At 50.6% G+C, this 14,713-nt stretch overlaps 3 long non-coding RNA genes across 3 annotated transcripts; all 3 read right to left on the reverse strand.

Moving 5' to 3' along the window:
* Nucleotides 1–64: 64 nt before the first annotated feature.
* Nucleotides 65–3,467, reverse strand: LOC132330763 (uncharacterized). Its single transcript, XR_009487418.1, has 9 exons — nt 3,409–3,467; nt 3,245–3,325; nt 2,092–3,167; nt 1,983–2,010; nt 1,708–1,875; nt 1,544–1,624; nt 391–1,466; nt 282–309; nt 65–174 (listed from the first exon to the last, which is right to left on the reverse strand). It is a non-coding gene; the product is annotated as an uncharacterized LOC132330763 (long non-coding RNA).
* On the reverse strand, nt 3,467–4,565 carry LOC132330764 (uncharacterized). The gene is made up of 3 exons (XR_009487419.1): nt 3,793–4,565; nt 3,684–3,711; nt 3,467–3,576 (listed from the first exon to the last, which is right to left on the reverse strand). It is a non-coding gene; the product is annotated as an uncharacterized LOC132330764 (long non-coding RNA).
* A 550-nt stretch (nt 4,566–5,115) lies between these two features.
* On the reverse strand, nt 5,116–5,924 carry LOC132330765 (uncharacterized). The gene is made up of 3 exons (XR_009487420.1): nt 5,494–5,924; nt 5,385–5,412; nt 5,116–5,277 (listed from the first exon to the last, which is right to left on the reverse strand). It is a non-coding gene; the product is annotated as an uncharacterized LOC132330765 (long non-coding RNA).
* Nucleotides 5,925–14,713: the final 8,789 nt, after the last annotated feature.

A 14,713-nucleotide genomic window follows, 5' to 3' on the forward strand; every position in this document is an offset into this window, starting at 1 on the left:
ACTTACAGCAACTCCTCGGCCCTTCCTGAAGGCTCTCCAGGCGTCACCTTCAAATGGCAAAGGTCACGGCACCATCACAGAGCCCCGTACCGCTTAGCGAGTTCCCACGAGAGCGACGAACCGGGTCTGTCGGCCACTCGCTGACGGGGTCTCGGCGTGATACCCGTGGACCGCCTGAAGCACACAAAGGAGAATGGAGGCTGAGAGATGCAGCAGAAATTGAGACCTGCGCAATAACCACTGCTTCTATCCAGGGCCCGCTGCTCACCTTGCCCGCTTACCTTGACTCCTCAGGTTCGGCTTTATGTCCTAAAAATAAAGGCAAAGAACAACGCTGTAAACACACAGTCACCATTAACGCCGCCCCTGCGAAGGGAAACGGTGCCTCACCTGCTCAGGGGAACCACTCACCCGCCACGGGGCGCTCCGCCACGGATTTCATCTGCCAGCACCTGAAAGAATGGGAGGACAGGGGTCAGAGGGCTGCAGGATAACTTAGGCCTTCCAGACATCTTGTGTCAATCGACAAATGCCATCTAGAGTCCAGCTACACCCTGCATTACAACTCCCCAGGCCCCAGGACTCGTCCTATGATACCTACACCAGGCTGTGCAGCAGGGCAGAGCAGCTTCGGGCCCAATACCCAGACACCCGTGACACAGAACAAGACAAACGAGGGGACACAACAGGGAGAGAAAGCTCTCGGCGAGAAGAATGCCAGCCAGGGCCCAGAGAAGGCGGGACCAGATGACCTGGGTGAGAGCGACGGTGAGCCCGTCAGGCTCAGAGAATCCTGGAGGAACAAAGACGCTAACAGAAGGACTTATCGCAAGCGGGGCAAAGATGGGTGCCCCAGAATCCTACGGTCAGAATCTCCCCCTATCCTGGAATTTGTACAAGTCCTAACCAGCTAGAAGGGAGGGATCGTTGCCATGCACAGCTGTCGAGAACAGCTCAGAACAAGACCTGAATAGAACCATCCGGTCAGATGTCTTAAGAGAGATGCTACGCCGTTGCCTGTCCAGCCTCCTGAGTCAAGGCTTTGAAGGAACACGCACTGGGCCGAGGAACACAGAGATCTCAGTGGCAAAGATGGACACCTGGGCTTCGGATAATCCTTTGTGGGGCACGAGGCAAAAGACACAGAAGGCACGATACACACAGAAGGCACCATAGACAAGTGACACAAGTGACACGCACCGGGACTGCTCTGCCCTGAGCACCTCAGCACCGGGTAACTCTTCCTTTACGTGGCCGAAGGGGCCACCTCCTGCACAACCCCGCCTCCAAAGCTGCCACTCCAAAGGCCCTCCCAGCACCTTGCTTTCGTCCCCCTCTCAGGGGGCTCGTAACCCTCCACTTATCTCTTGGACGTCCGGGGATGACAATCCGCCTCCGCTGCCAAGGAAGGCCGCCTCACCCGCTGGGAATTTTCCGCAGTCACCGGTCTCTGGTCTCTTGGTCAGCTACAATCAGCAACACCAAATATCACTGCACCCTCTTAGCTGCACAGCGGCCAAAGCCCACCAAGCCTGCCACTCACCCTTCTGCTAAGAACGCCCGGCTCCTCGGGCCGCACGCTACGGCCACGCTCGGAGGCCGCCGCCGTCATCGCGGGCTCTGCCTGGCTCAAGAGGAGACAAGGTGATTTGGCATTGCTGAATCTTCAGGGGAGTCAGGCTCCTCCCCCTTACTTCCCCAACTTACAGCAACTCCTCGGCCCTTCCTGAAGGCTCTCCAGGCGTCACCTTCAAATGGCAAAGGTCACGGCACCATCACAGAGCCCCGTACCGCTTAGCGAGTTCCCACGAGAGCGACGAACCGGGTCTGTCGGCCACTCGCTGACGGGGTCTCGGCGTGATACCCGTGGACCGCCTGAAGCACACAAAGGAGAATGGAGGCTGAGAGATGCAGCAGAAATTGAGACCTGCGCAATAACCACTGCTTCTATCCAGGGCCCGCTGCTCACCTTGCCCGCTTACCTTGACTCCTCAGGTTCGGCTTTATGTCCTAAAAATAAAGGCAAAGAACAACGCTGTAAACACACAGTCACCATTAACGCCGCCCCTGCGAAGGGAAACGGTGCCTCACCTGCTCAGGGGAACCACTCACCCTCCACGGGGCGCTCCGCCACGGATTTCATCTGCCAGCACCTGAAAGAATGGGAGGACAGGGGTCAGAGGGCTGCAGGATAACTTAGGCCTTCCAGACATCTTGTGTCAATCGACAAATGCCATCTAGAGTCCAGCTACACCCTGCATTACAACTCCCCAGGCCCCAGGACTCGTCCTATGATACCTACACCAGGCTGTGCAGCAGGGCAGAGCAGCTTCGGGCCCAATACCCAGACACCCGTGACACAGAACAAGACAAACGAGGGGACACAACAGGGAGAGAAAGCTCTCGGCGAGAAGAATGCCAGCCAGGGCCCAGAGAAGGCGGGACCAGATGACCTGGGTGAGAGCGACGGTGAGCCCGTCAGGCTCAGAGAATCCTGGAGGAACAAAGACGCTAACAGAAGGACTTATCGCAAGCGGGGCAAAGATGGGTGCCCCAGAATCCTACGGTCAGAATCTCCCCCTATCCTGGAATTTGTACAAGTCCTAACCAGCTAGAAGGGAGGGATCGTTGCCATGCACAGCTGTCGAGAACAGCTCAGAACAAGACCTGAATAGAACCATCCGGTCAGATGTCTTAAGAGAGATGCTACGCCGTTGCCTGTCCAGCCTCCTGAGTCAAGGCTTTGAAGGAACACGCACTGGGCCGAGGAACACAGAGATCTCAGTGGCAAAGATGGACACCTGGGCTTCGGATAATCCTTTGTGGGGCACGAGGCAAAAGACACAGAAGGCACGATACACACAGAAGGCACCATAGACAAGTGACACAAGTGACACGCACCGGGACTGCTCTGCCCTGAGCACCTCAGCACCGGGTAACTCTTCCTTTACGTGGCCGAAGGGGCCACCTCCTGCACAACCCCGCCTCCAAAGCTGCCACTCCAAAGGCCCTCCCAGCACCTCGCTTTCGTCCCCCTCTCAGGGGGCTCGTAACCCTCCACTTATCTCTTGGACGTCCGGGGATGACAATCCGCCTCCGCTGCCAAGGAAGGCCGCCTCACCCGCTGGGAATTTTCCGCAGTCACCGGTCTCTGGTCTCTTGGTCAGCTACAATCAGCAACACCAAATATCACTGCACCCTCTTAGCTGCACAGCGGCCAAAGCCCACCAAGCCTGCCACTCACCCTTCTGCTAAGAACGCCCGGCTCCTCGGGCCGCACGCTACGGCCACGCTCGGAGGCCGCCGCCGTCATCGCGGGCTCTGCCTGGCTCAAGAGGAGACAAGGTGATTTGGCATTACTGAATCTTCAGGGGAGTCAGGCTCCTCCCCCTTACTTCCCCAACTTACAGCAACTCCTCGGCCCTTCCTGAAGGCTCTCCAGGCGTCACCTTCAAATGGCAAAGGTCACGGCACCATCACAGAGCCCCGTACCGCTTAGCGAGTTCCCACGAGAGCGACGAACCGGGTCTGTCGGCCACTCGCTGACGGGGTCTCGGCGTGATACCCGTGGACCGCCTGAAGCACACAAAGGAGAATGGAGGCTGAGAGATGCAGCAGAAATTGAGACCTGCGCAATAACCACTGCTTCTATCCAGGGCCCGCTGCTCACCTTGCCCGCTTACCTTGACTCCTCAGGTTCGGCTTTATGTCCTAAAAATAAAGGCAAAGAACAACGCTGTAAACACACAGTCACCATTAACGCCGCCCCTGCGAAGGGAAACGGTGCCTCACCTGCTCAGGGGAACCACTCACCCGCCACGGGGCGCTCCGCCACGGATTTCATCTGCCAGCACCTGAAAGAATGGGAGGACAGGGGTCAGAGGGCTGCAGGATAACTTAGGCCTTCCAGACATCTTGTGTCAATCGACAAATGCCATCTAGAGTCCAGCTACACCCTGCATTACAACTCCCCAGGCCCCAGGACTCGTCCTATGATACCTACACCAGGCTGTGCAGCAGGGCAGAGCAGCTTCGGGCCCAATACCCAGACACCCGTGACACAGAACAAGACAAACGAGGGGACACAACAGGGAGAGAAAGCTCTCGGCGAGAAGAATGCCAGCCAGGGCCCAGAGAAGGCGGGACCAGATGACCTGGGTGAGAGCGACGGTGAGCCCGTCAGGCTCAGAGAATCCTGGAGGAACAAAGACGCTAACAGAAGGACTTATCGCAAGCGGGGCAAAGATGGGTGCCCCAGAATCCTACGGTCAGAATCTCCCCCTATCCTGGAATTTGTACAAGTCCTAACCAGCTAGAAGGGAGGGATCGTTGCCATGCACAGCTGTCGAGAACAGCTCAGAACAAGACCTGAATAGAACCATCCGGTCAGATGTCTTAAGAGAGATGCTACGCCGTTGCCTGTCCAGCCTCCTGAGTCAAGGCTTTGAAGGAACACGCACTGGGCCGAGGAACACAGAGATCTCAGTGGCAAAGATGGACACCTGGGCTTCGGATAATCCTTTGTGGGGCACGAGGCAAAAGACACAGAAGGCACGATACACACAGAAGGCACCATAGACAAGTGACACAAGTGACACGCACCGGGACTGCTCTGCCCTGAGCACCTCAGCACCGGGTAACTCTTCCTTTACGTGGCCTAAGGGGCCACCTCCTGCACAACCCCGCCTCCAAAGCTGCCACTCCAAAGGCCCTCCCAGCACCTCGCTTTCGTCCCCCTCTCAGGGGGCTCGTAACCCTCCACTTATCTCTTGGACGTCCGGGGATGACAATCCGCCTCCGCTGCCAAGGAAGGCCGCCTCACCCGCTGGGAATTTTCCGCAGTCACCGGTCTCTGGTCTCTTGGTCAGCTACAATCAGCAACACCAAATATCACTGCACCCTCTTAGCTGCACAGCGGCCAAAGCCCACCAAGCCTGCTACTCACCCTTCTGCTAAGAACGCCCGGCTCCTCGGGCCGCACGCTACGGCCACGCTCGGAGGCCCCCGCCGTCATCGCGGGCTCTGCCTGGCTCAAGAGGAGACAAGGTGATTTGGCATTGCTGAATCTTCAGGGGAGTCAGGCTCCTCCCCCTTACTTCCCCAACTTACAGCAACTCCTCGGCCCTTCCTGAAGGCTCTCCAGGCGTCACCTTCAAATGGCAAAGGTCACGGCACCATCACAGAGCCCCGTACCGCTTAGCGAGTTCCCACGAGAGCGACGAACCGGGTCTGTCGGCCACTCGCTGACGGGGTCTCGGCGTGATACCCGTGGACCGCCTGAAGCACACAAAGGAGAATGGAGGCTGAGAGATGCAGCAGAAATTGAGACCTGCGCAATAACCACTGCTTCTATCCAGGGCCCGCTGCTCACCTTGCCCGCTTACCTTGACTCCTCAGGTTCGGCTTTATGTCCTAAAAATAAAGGCAAAGAACAACGCTGTAAACACACAGTCACCATTAACGCCGCCCCTGCGAAGGGAAACGGTGCCTCACCTGCTCAGGGGAACCACTCACCCTCCACGGGGCGCTCCGCCACGGATTTCATCTGCCAGCACCTGAAAGAATGGGAGGACAGGGGTCAGAGGGCTGCAGGATAACTTAGGCCTTCCAGACATCTTGTGTCAATCGACAAATGCCATCTAGAGTCCAGCTACACCCTGCATTACAACTCCCCAGGCCCCAGGACTCGTCCTATGATACCTACACCAGGCTGTGCAGCAGGGCAGAGCAGCTTCGGGCCCAATACCCAGACACCCGTGACACAGAACAAGACAAACGAGGGGACACAACAGGGAGAGAAAGCTCTCGGCGAGAAGAATGCCAGCCAGGGCCCAGAGAAGGCGGGACCAGATGACCTGGGTGAGAGCGACGGTGAGCCCGTCAGGCTCAGAGAATCCTGGAGGAACAAAGACGCTAACAGAAGGACTTATCGCAAGCGGGGCAAAGATGGGTGCCCCAGAATCCTACGGTCAGAATCTCCCCCTATCCTGGAATTTGTACAAGTCCTAACCAGCTAGAAGGGAGGGATCGCTGCCATGCACAGCTGTCGAGAACAGCTCAGAACAAGACCTGAATAGAACCATCCGGTCAGATGTCTTAAGAGAGATGCTACGCCGTTGCCTGTCCAGCCTCCTGAGTCAAGGCTTTGAAGGAATACGCACTGGGCCGAGGAACACAGAGATCTCAGTGGCAAAGATGGACACCTGGGCTTCGGATAATCCTTTGTGGGGCACGAGGCAAAAGACACAGAAGGCACGATACACACAGAAGGCACCATAGACAAGTGACACGCACCGGGACTGCTCTGCCCTGAGCACCTCAGCACCGGGTAACTCTTCCTTTACGTGGCCGAAGGGGCCACCTCCTGCACAACCCCGCCTCCAAAGCTGCCACTCCAAAGGCCCTCCCAGCACCTCGCTTTCGTCCCCCTCTCAGGGGGCTCGTAACCCTCCACTTATCTCTTGGACGTCCGGGGATGACAATCCGCCTCCGCTGCCAAGGAAGGCCGCCTCACCCGCTGGGAATTTTCCGCAGTCACCGGTCTCTGGTCTCTTGGTCAGCTACAATCAGCAACACCAAATATCACTGCACCCTCTTAGCTGCACAGCGGCCAAAGCCCACCAAGCCTGCTACTCACCCTTCTGCCAAGAACGCCCGGCTCCTCGGGCCGCACGCTACGGCCACGCTCGGAGGCCGCCGCCGTCATCGCGGGCTCTGCCTGGCTCAAGAGGAGACAAGGTGATTTGGCATTGCTGAATCTTCAGGGGAGTCAGGCTCCTCCTCATTACTTCCCCAACTTACAGCAACTCCTCGGCCCTTCCTGAAGGCTCTCCAGGCGTCACCTTCAAATGGAAAAGGTCAAGGCTTCATCACTAAGGCCTATATAACCTCCCGTGTTCCCACGAGACTGACAAAGTGGGTCTCTTTGCCGCCTTTTTATTCTCGGCATAACATGCATGGACCATCTAAAACATGCAAACAATAATGGTTGCTTAGAGCTGCATCAGAAACACCACTACCCTAGGTAGACAAATATATAAATTTTAAACAACAAAACTCAAAAAAAACCCACCAAAAAACCTGCCTCCAGTTACTCATAACCACACTACCTGATATAATAACAAAGACCCGATGTGCAATCCTCTTAATAAAACCTGTAAAATCTGTGCCAAAAAATCACTAAAACTGAAAAAACCTTGCCTCTTACCAAATAAATGCCAAAGAAACATGTCTTTTGATCTATAAAAAATCATTAACCTAACACGAAAAAAACACAAAAAGATAAAACCTTACTGAACAGCATTACACGCTAATTTCATCACAACATATAAAAATCCACCTATTTTTAACCTAACAAAAACATCACCAAATTTTACTGCAATAAATCCTTGAAAATCTCACTAAAAATAAAATTTCAAAATTCCATTTTAACCTGAAAACTCATACATTAGTTATACATACTAAACATGGACTTCCTCCAAAACAAATATTCCTAATACCCAAACATCGCAAATAAAGATTTAAAATAACTACTAAAGAGCCAAAAGCCATAAAACAATTAAAAACCCAACCTCAACTATCTAAAACTGTCTATAATATCTCTTCTTAAAAAACAGCCCCACAAATACCAATTACCACCTCAACAATACACCACCAGCAACACCCAACAACTCAAAATGCTGTCATCCCCATCCAAAAGATACATCATAAACTAAAACACCAAAAAAAAAAAATCAATCAGCAAAACCCACTCACCCTTCAACAAACCCATTTAGCCTACACACATAACCAAAACAAATAAAAATTAACTATAAAGTATCACACCTTAATTAACTCCACCATTAAACACTGCTGTACCAAACTTAATTTAAAAAAATCACAAGAACCAAGTTACAAGTGGTAAATAACACCAACAAATAAACCAACACGCTATATACCACCAAAAAATGAATAAAAGCCACATATAAATGCCACTATTTGTTAAACAGCACTGCCATTAAATATATTTACCTGTATATATAAATGTATGCATACAATAAAAATATATTAATTTGAGCATTAAAACAACGATATAAGAAAATAAAACGTCCTAAAGTGATAATATAATAGGATATCCTCTATCATCCTCACCCAAATTCTCTCTGAACTATATTGCTGACCACAAACAATAGTAAAAAAATCAATTTTTTACTTATTCTACCTTACGTCTCATGTTTAAGCCAAAACGAAAAATTTGGCCAAAACTGTAATTTCTTCTTCTAAAACTATTCAACTTTACTGCGATACAGAAAACCAAACCACCACCAAAAACCTGATGAAAAGATGCTGGTCACACCCCATGCACAATTCCGTCCGCCCCTGCCGCTGCACGGACGCAGCAACGTAAAAACGGACACCCGGAGGTCTCACGACACAGTGCGAAACGCGTGGAACACTGTTTCCATAAGACGCCCACGGTATTATTTAAAGCTGTGGCTCGCTTGCAGAGCAACACCAACAAAGCCCACAAACAAAAAGCCCTCGTGGTCGGCGCTGGGTTTTTTTCCCCCTTCTTCCTTTCAGTGACTTTGGCAAGCATGCTCCGAAGCTGACAAGCCACAAGCGTCCCCGAGCGCCCCTTGCCGGGACTCGCTCCCGGCTGGCGCCGCTCCGCGGGGCGGGCGGCACCGGGAAGGCCACTCGATCCACGGGAACGGCGGCACCCGGTGCCCCAGGGCGGCCCGGGGATCCCGGCACCGGAACGAGCGCGGCTGCCGGCAGGACAGCGGCTCCTGCGGCACGCAGGGGCAGCGCCGAGCCGGGAGACTTCCGCCCGCTCCCCCCGGCCCGGCGGGGCCGGCACCGGGCCCAGGGGGCCCCGGCGGCGCCCGAGCCCCGCGCCCGGAGCGGGCAGAGCGGCCGGCACCGGCCGGGCCAGCGCAGCGCCCATGCCGCCTCTCCCGCCCGCCGGCCCGGCACAGCTGACCCGGCTCCGCACGGCTCGCACCGGCGCGTCCCACCTCCACGCCACCCCGGCGCCGCCCCGCCGGGATTTTCCGGCACGCGGTCACTTCCAGGGCCTGGAGAGGGGCGCGCAGGCCTGTTCCGACGGGGGTCGGGGGTTGCAGCCCTGTTCCGACGCCGCTCGCCCGCCCCCGCCGGCTGCCCCCGGCCCGTGGAGCGCTGCGATCGCGCCCCTGCCGACCGCCGAAACTGGCCCCGCCGGGCCTCCCTCGCCGCTGCCATTCACCCCAGTCATCGTGTCCCGTTGCACTCCTGAATCTCCTTCCCTCTTACCCTCTATTTACAGACACCGCCACGCTCGCCGCTCGCTCCCGCCCCTCGCCTTCCCTCGACGGGCAGCGGTCCTTCCCCCGCCCCCCCGGCACCCAGCGGCGCGGGGCAGGGCGCTGGCTCGGGGGGGGCTGCAGTACCGCTGCCTGTCCACAAGGCGGCAGACGGACCGCGGTCCTCGATTTTCCCGCCCTTTTCCTCGCCATCTAGAAAAGGTCAAGCGAATCCGCGACACCCGCGACACGCCACTCCCAAGATGGCGGCGGCCACGTGACGACGCCGGCAGAGAGGCGTTTACGCAGATACCTTTCAGAAACCCGCCGAAATACAAGCGCTCGCTGCGCCGCTGAGCCCACAGCCAGTGTTCGGGGCACTTTAAACGCCACAGAAAATCCCGTCGGAGCCGCGCCGCTGTCGGGGTGCCGTGCAGGCAGCCCGCTTAGACCGACCGGCGGGTCTTCAATTTTCCCGCCCTTTTTGCAACCACCTTGAGAAGGTCACGCGAGAGTCCGCGACATCCGCGACATGCCACTCCCAACATGGCGGCCGCGGGGCTGCCTGCCGGCGCAGGGCTGCAGTACCGCGCTCTGGCCACAAAGCGGCAGCACCGCCGAGCACCCCAGCCGGGGCGGCGGGCAGGGAAGGCGGCCAAAGAGAACAGGGGCGGCCCCCGCCGAAAACTCCTCTGAAATAAAGGCCAAAAACCTGCCTCTAACCCAACGAGAACCAAGGAAGCCCGCTTCCTTTAAAAACATATTAAACTATATTTTAGATTATATTCTTCATATTTATGATCAGATGCATGCATATTATAGACATTGATGTGTTATGTAATTTATATATGATGTCTATTCCTATTATTTATATTGATTTTCAATAAATATCTTTATATATTGATTGTACATTTCTATATTTAGATTTATATTTCTATAATACTTCTATTATAAACAAAAGCCCATCTCTAAAGAAATAAATACCAAAAAACCCTTCTTTTAACTATATTGAAATATTTTTATATTTACACTTTCTATACTTATATTCACATTTATATTTATAGTTTCTTTTGATTTATTATATTTATAATCATATAAATTATGTAAAAAACTCAAATATATTTAAATGAACATTTGCATATGTATCTTATCTACTGCTACAACCTTTTTTCTTATATTTTTATTTTAATATAAATCTCAATGTATTTATGATATATTTCTATATTTAGATTTCTACCTTTATACTATCTGTATTAATAATTTTTATAATCAAAACCCTGCCTATTGCCAAATAAAAACCAAGACCCCCCCCTTTATTTAAACTACTTTAAAATATGTTTATATTTATATTTTTCATATTTATATTTATAACTTGATATATATTATATGATATCATATTGATGAACTATATTTATATATGTTTCCTATAATTAATTATATTAAGATCTTCACAGTATTACTTCTATTATGCATTCTATCGATTTCTATTATTTTATGTTTATGAATATTTTATATTTTTATATTTGTCTACATATATTTGTAATACATTTCTATATCTATATTTTGTATGTATTTGTTTATATTTACAATCTATATTTATATATTTCTATAAACATATAAAATACTCTATAAGAAACAATATACCATTGTAATATATAAGGACTTATGTTACATGTTTTATTTTTATATATTCTTTCTGCATTCAAAATTCAAGTTTTTATTCTCATTTCTATACATATATTTGTTTTGTTTAAATATAGTTTTAATTTTACATTAAAAATCTAATTCCTAAAAAATTACAAAACAAACAGCATCAAATATCCACAAATATCGTCGAAAAACATCAAAATACCCCCACCAGCCAACCAACTGCCAGCAAAAAACCCCCACATTATGCTCTTTTCACTAACAATTCCTATTACACCAGAAAAATGGAACGAAAAGAAAAAAATAAACCCTATGGAAAAACACAGGAATTCACAAAAACTACTAAAAAAAAAAATCATACCAACTTACTAAACTATAAACCCTACCGCTGACCGTGAATATTACTAAAAAAAACCAACCAAACAAAAAAAAAACCACAGAAACAAAAACCACAACACTACCTCTACAGTAACTCAAAGAATAACCAGTACTCTATAAAAATAACTAAAAACCCAGAAGTAATGAACGATATAAAAAAACCCCTCAACCAATAAAGAATAAGAAAATAACTACCCAAAAAAAAAAACGACCTAATGAGACCCACCATAAAAACCAAAGTAATAAACAACAACGAAAAAAAAACCAAAACAACTTCAATTGACAACAAATAAATTAATCCTAACGGATAAAAGCCATAAACCCTACACTCCAATCAAACAGACCAAAAAAGTAAAAGCCCCGTAAGATAATAAACAAAACTGCAATTATAAGTATTAAAACACCCTCACCTATTAACTACATGACGCCACCTGAAACCCACCAAAAGAAACGCTACACACTCACGCTACTAAAAGCCACCACAACAGAATTAAACGCCTAACCTCTACTTCACGCTACGACCCATAAAAACCATCGCACACCTTTAGAAAACATCGCACACCCCGGCAAAAAAAAAAAAAAAAAAAAAAAAAAAAAAAAAAAAAAAATCCGACAACAAAACTCCATTCAAAACAAACCTTTATCGTCACCACCTGAACCGAGATCCACAGCATTCAGGAAAAACACCCTATCCCTCAGCATCCAGCAACTGCAAACAGAACGAACCGATGCAATCGATTCCCAAAACCCGCCTCGAAACCACGACGTCCAAGAACTTTCAGCAATCGAAGCCCGCGCTGCCGGCACGGACGGAGCGCGGCTGCCGGCAGGACAGCGGCTCCTCCGGCGCGCAGGGGCGGCGCCGCCCCGGAGCCCCCCGCCCGCTCCCCCGGCCCGGCGGGGCCGGCACCGGGCCCAGGGGGCCCCGGCGGCGCCCGAGCCCCGCGCCCGGAGCGGGCAGAGCGGCCGGCACCGGCCGGGCCAGCGCAGGGCCCGGGCCGCCTCTCCCGCCCGCCGGCCCGGCACAGCCCCGCTCGGCTCCGGCACGGCTCGCACCGGCGCTGCCGCGGCAGCCCCGCCGCGCCAAATTCCCCGTCCGCCTCAGCGAGCGCCCGGGCGGTGCCGGGAGGGCTCCCGAGCGGGAACGTTCGGGGCCGGGCCACGGGCAGAAGAAGCGCCCTCGAATGCAGCGGCACGGCCCGATCGCAAGCCTGCGAACGCTGCGAGAGCTGGAGGTGCCCGCAATTGTACCCCGAAACTGACGCCGCGGGCGGGGCTCACCTCGCTTCAACAAGGGCGAATAAATGTGTGCTCCCCTTCATTTTCATCCCCTGTAATAACAGAAAATAAGGGGTTCTCCTCAAATGAAAGCCTTCAACTGATGGCAAAGATGGTTGTCCCTCCTTCTCAATTCGAACCCTTGAGAAGGAAGGACAACAGGGCTGCCCCCTCAATTTAAACCTTAGGATGATGAAAATGGGGTGGCTACCTTCAAATCAAACTCACAATACGACCACGATATTTTTCCAATTCCCCTTAAAACAGAACGCAGGGATTCCCTGTCGCCCCTGTGATACCCCTAACAGCCGGGAAAAGGCAGGTTTTCCTTCAATCAACACCCTTAAATCCACAAGTGAAGGCAGATCCCCCCCCGGTTCAAACATGGACAATGAAAGAAAAGTAGCTGCTTCCCTCTCCTTAATTTCTTTTGTCCTCATAAGCTCCATTTTTTTTTTTTTTTTTTGTTCCTGGGGAACCGGGGAGGGACTGGCAAGATGAAATTGAGAATGGAAAGGACAAAAGTCCCCGCTCCGAGTCCACACGGGCTCACCTGTTCGGCTGCCGCTTCCCGGCACAAAGCTCTGTCTCTCGGCACCTCCTTTAAGCAACGCTCCACGTATCCAAGCGCGCATCCTGGTGTTCCCCCAGACCCCGGGAGAAGCTCTCACCGTCCTTCCATGAGACAGCCCCGGGAACCCCCCATGAACCCCGCTACTCAGCAGCAGCACCATGCAAAAGGGAGCTGAGGCAAACCCTCCCCCTAAAACAGACCCCGGCAGGAGCCGGCCCCTCCTCATCCTCACACTCACACCTGGGGCTGCTCCGAGCCCTCATCATCGCCACACTCACACCTGGCGCTGGTGCCACTCTCCAACAGCGCCTCTCGGTGACCAGCGCAGAGCCCGCTTCTCACAGACCCAGAGCAAACAGAAATCTGCTACGGGTGTTGGCTTTTCTCAGTCCCTCTGGTTCCACAACTAAAACGCGTTCGTGCGCTGATGGCATTGAGAGAAAGCTTTCCAGGGGAGAGAACTGTCATTCAGGTAGCACACTTTGATACACCTTCAGAAAAAGCAGAATCAGCGCCAACTCCTAAGACCCCTGCTGAGGAACCCAGCCCTCCTTGGGACACCCAATGCACCTCGAAAAAGGAGGGGAAAAGTTCTTGTGCTGAACGCGGCGCGGTTCGTCTAAACTCGGTCCTATTCGGTTCTTCGGCTACACTCGGCTATTTCCGTCTACACTCAGCTATTTTCGGTTCTTCGGCTCCGCTCGGCTATTTTCGTCCACACTCAGATATTTTCGGTTCTTCGGCTAACTTCGGCTATCGTCGGCTAACCTCGGGGGGCTGCAGTACCGCGCTCTGCCCACCAGGCGGCAAAAAAGAAAAAAAAAGTCAACAAAGAACAACCCAAGCCTTTCTTTTAAACAATATTTAAATATATTTTATTTTCAAGTTTTTCATGTTTATACCCAAATTTCGATTTATAATGTATATTGATGCATAATGTTGATTTCTATATTTATAATTTTCTATTGATATATAAATTTATACTCTACATTTAATCGATTCCTATTACTTAGATTTATTAATATATTTTACATATTGATTATATATTTCTGGTTAAGATTTTATAATTCTGTAACAATCATATGATTTCAAATAAAACCCCTGCCTCTACCCAAATTAAAGCCAAAAAGAACCCCTTTCTTTTGAACTTTATTTAATTTTTTTTAAATGACATTTTTCATATTTATACTCCCATTTACAGTTTAAATGTATATTCATGTATAGTGTCATTTGTGTTCTATATTACATCTCTTCCTATTATATTTATTTCTATTTTATATTTCTCTATCTATATATTTATATCCTGATTATATATTTCTATATTTAGAAATAGACAAAAATAATATCTATATTCATATTATTTAAAACAAAACCCCTGCCTCTAACCCAATAAAAACGAAAAAAAACCAAAAACCCACCAGCCCTTTGTTGTAAAAAATATTTAAATTTTTTTTTTTTAGATTTATATTCATTTCTATTTAAAATGTATATTGATGTATAACGTTTATTTGTACATTTATGTTTATCGTTTTCTATCTGTATATAAATTTATATTCTATATTACATACAT

The sequence above is a fragment of the Haemorhous mexicanus genome, chromosome 9 (assembly GCF_027477595.1).
Source record: "Haemorhous mexicanus isolate bHaeMex1 chromosome 9, bHaeMex1.pri, whole genome shotgun sequence".
Taxonomy (NCBI): domain Eukaryota; kingdom Metazoa; phylum Chordata; class Aves; order Passeriformes; family Fringillidae; genus Haemorhous; species Haemorhous mexicanus.